The following is a 3,663-nucleotide window of genomic DNA, read 5'->3' on the forward strand; positions in this document are numbered from 1 at the left end:
TGTGGCAGTTCAATCATTGAGCATGTTCAAGACAGAAATTGTTAGAAATCTTGATACTCATGACATCAAGGGATATGGGGAGAGCACGGGAAAGGGGCGTTGAGGTAGATGATCAGCCATGATCGAATTGAATGGCAGAAAAGGCTCGACGGGCTGAATGGCCTACTCCTATGTTCCTCTGTTCCTAAGAGAGTTGGCGTCAGCACGCAGCCTTGCTTTACCCCACTGCTGATCTTGAAAGTGTCTGATGTTGCTCCATTGTAACTGTTGGAACTGTGCATGTTCTCGTGGAAAGAAGAGATGATGCCCAAGAGTTCAGGAGGGCAGCCGAGTTTCCATCGCAGTTTGAAGAGTCCGTCTCTGCTGACAGGATCAAAGGCCTTGGTGATGTTTATTAAAATATGTGCGGCTCTGTGGCGCAATGGATAGTGTGTTGGACTTCTAAATAATGATAAAAAAGGCATTCAAAGGTTGTGGGTTCAAATCCCACCAGAGTCAGATTTTTGGACCAGAGACAGAAGAGCACGACGGAACAGAGAGTGAACAAGTGTGTCAAAAGCACTGATTCAGAGACAGAGCGAGAGAGAGAGGAGCACAGCAGGAGCAGAGCTGGGGCAAAAAAAATCAACAAGTGACATCACAATGGAGAGTGAGAGCAGGGAAACAGAGAGCCGCTGGGGTGAGTTTACAGGATTTGGTTCTTGCTTCGGTGCAGTGGAAGGAGCTGTTTGGTGAGGATCTGTTGAGCTGTGACATCACAGGCAAGCAGGTAGTTGATTGGTTTGGAAAAAGCTGCATGTTTGATGAGGATCTGGAAAGTGATTAAGGTCCATTTTAGTCCTAATGTTTAAAATAGTAAACAAACTAGTGGTAAGCTTAATAAAATATACAACAAAATAAACAATTGAATAAAATAATTAAGTAGTTAATTGAAACACGTTAAGGATGACAGGACAGGTGATGTGTCACAGCTGCAGCATGTGGGAGCTCCTGGATACCAGTGTGATCCAGGGCAAACACGTCTGCAGTAAGTGTTTGCGGCTCAAAGAGGGAGAAAAAAGGAACGTAGTGGTAGTAGGGGACAGTATAGTAAGGTGGATTGACTCTGTTCTCTGCAGCAAAGAGCAAGAGTCCAGATGGCTGTGTTGCCTGCCGGTGCCAGGATTCAGGACGTCTGCTCAGGGCTGGAGTGAAACATACAATGGGAGGGGGAGGATCCAGTTGTCGTGGTCCATGTCGGTACCAACGACATAGGCAGGACAAGGATAGAGGTTCTGCATAGTCAGTATAAGGAACTAGGCACCAAATTAAGTAGGAGAACCTCAAAGTTAATCATCTCTGGACTATTACCTGAGCCATGTGCAAATTGGCATAGGACAAATAAGATTAGAGAAAGTAATGTGCGGCTGAAAGACTGGTGTGGTTGTAGTGGGTTCTGGTTCGTGGGGCATTGGCACCAATACTGGGGAAAGAGGTGGCTGTACCGTTGGGACGGTCTACACCTGAACCGTGCTCTAGCGAGCCACATAACGAGGGACGTAGAGACGGTTTTAAACTGAACAGTGGGGGCAAGGGATCAAATTTGGGAAGATATGGTGAATCAAGGAGGAGAGGCAAGGCAAGAGAGAAAGGTATAAATATGGGAAATGATAAAGAGACTGTGACAGGAAGGGACAGAGCAGACAAATCTAAGAGTAAATCAACAGATAAGGCTAGAGGTTACAAAAATAATAAAAGGACAAAACTAAGTGCTCTGTATCTGAATGCATGGAGCTTTCGAAACAAAACAGATGAACAGAGAGCACAAATAGAATAAATAAGTACGATCTGATAGTCATTACAGAGACATGGCTGCAGGGCGACATAGATTGGGATGTGAATATTGGAGGTGACATGGCATTTAGGAAGGACAGGAAGCTTGGAAAAGGTGGTGGGGTAACTCTGTTAATTAATGATGGTATTAGCGCAATAGAGAGGGATGACCTGAGTTCAGGAGATCACGATGTAGAAGCAGTTTGAGTTGAGATGAGAAATAATACAGGCAAGAAGTCACTTGTGGGAGCAGTGTATAGGCCACCTAACATTAACCACACTGTAGGATGGGGTATAAAAAAAGAAATAATGGCAGCTTGTCAGAAAGGTACAGCAATAATTATGGGGGATTTTGATCTCCATATAGACTGGAAATTCTGATGGACAGAGGTAGCCTAGACGAGGAGTACACAGAATGTTTTTGGGATAATTTCTTGGAAAAATAAGTTCTGGAGCCAACCTGAGAGCAGGCTATACTAGACCTGGCATTGTGCAACGAGATAGGATTAATTAATGACCTCATAGTTAAGGTGCCCCAAAGTAGTAGCGATTATAATATGATTGAATTTTACATTCAGTTTGAGGGAGAGGAGAGTGTGTCCCAAACGAGTATTTTAAACTTAAATAAGGGCAATTATATGTGCATGAAAGCAGAGCTAGCTAAAGTGAACTGGCAAATTAGGTTAAGGGATAGGTCAATAGAGATGCAGTGGCAGACATTTAAGGAAAATTTCAGAATACACAGAATAGATACATTTCAACCAGAAAGAAAAATTCCAAAGGTGGGACTCACCATCCATGTTTAATGAAAACAGTTGAAGATACTATCAAACTTAAAGAAAAAGCCTATAATTGTGCAAAGATGGGAGGCAGGTCAGAAGATTGGACAGAATATAAAAAAACAGCAAAGAATGACTAAAAGATTGATAAGGAAGGTAAAATTAGAGTACGAGAGAAAGCTAGCAAGAAATATAAAGACAACTAGTAAGAGTTTCGATAGATATTTTAAAAAGAAAAGAGTTAACAAAGTGAGTGTTGGTCCTATGGAAAGTGTGTCTGGGGAATTAATAATGGATAATTAAGAGATGGCAGATGAATTGAACAGATACTTTGCATCGGTCTTCACGATTGAGGATACAAATAACATCCCAGTATTCGCTGTAAGTCAGGAAATGGAAGGGAGGGAGGAACTCAAGAAAATTACAATCACCAGGGAAGTGGTACTAAACAAATTGTTGGAGCTGCGGGCTTACAAGTCGCCAGGTCCTGAATTGGCCAGGGAGATAGTTGATGCGCTGGTTTTAATTTTCGAAAATTCCCTCGCTTCGGGAAGGTTCTGTTAGATTGGAAAGTAGCGAATATAATTCATTTATTCAAAAAGGGAGGGAGACAGAAAGCAGGAAACGACAGGCCAGTTAGCTTAACATCTGTCTTAGGGAAAATGTTAGGAGCGATTACTGAAGATGTTATAGCAGGGCGTTTAGAAAAAATAAAGGTAATCAGGCAGAGTCAACATGGTTTTGTGAAAGGGAAATCATGTTTAACCAATTTATTGGAGTTCTTTGAGGGAGTTACATGTGCTGTGGATAAAGGGGAACCGGTGGATGTATTGTACTTCGATTTCCAGAAGGATAAGGTGACATATCAAAGGTTATTGCAGAAAATAAAAGCTCATGGTGTCAGGGGTAACATATTGGCATGGATAGAGGATTGGCTAGCTGATAGGAAACAGAGAGTCAGCATAAATGGGTCATTTTCTGGTTGGCAAGAAGTAACGAGTGGTCCACAGGGATCTGTGCTGGGGCCTCAACCTTCTACAATTTTTGAAATGACTTTGATGAAGGGACCAAA

General features: G+C 42.4%; 1 non-coding gene across 1 annotated transcript; it reads left to right on the forward strand.

Moving 5' to 3' along the window:
• Nucleotides 1-407: 407 nt before the first annotated feature.
• Nucleotides 408-498, forward strand: trnar-ucu (transfer RNA arginine (anticodon UCU)). The gene is given in 2 exon segments: nt 408-444; nt 463-498. It is a non-coding gene; the product is annotated as a tRNA-Arg (tRNA).
• The last annotated feature ends 3,165 nt before the right edge of the window (nt 499-3,663 follow it).

This window comes from Heterodontus francisci, unplaced genomic scaffold (genome assembly GCF_036365525.1).
Source record: "Heterodontus francisci isolate sHetFra1 unplaced genomic scaffold, sHetFra1.hap1 HAP1_SCAFFOLD_51_2, whole genome shotgun sequence".
NCBI lineage: Eukaryota > Metazoa > Chordata > Chondrichthyes > Heterodontiformes > Heterodontidae > Heterodontus > Heterodontus francisci.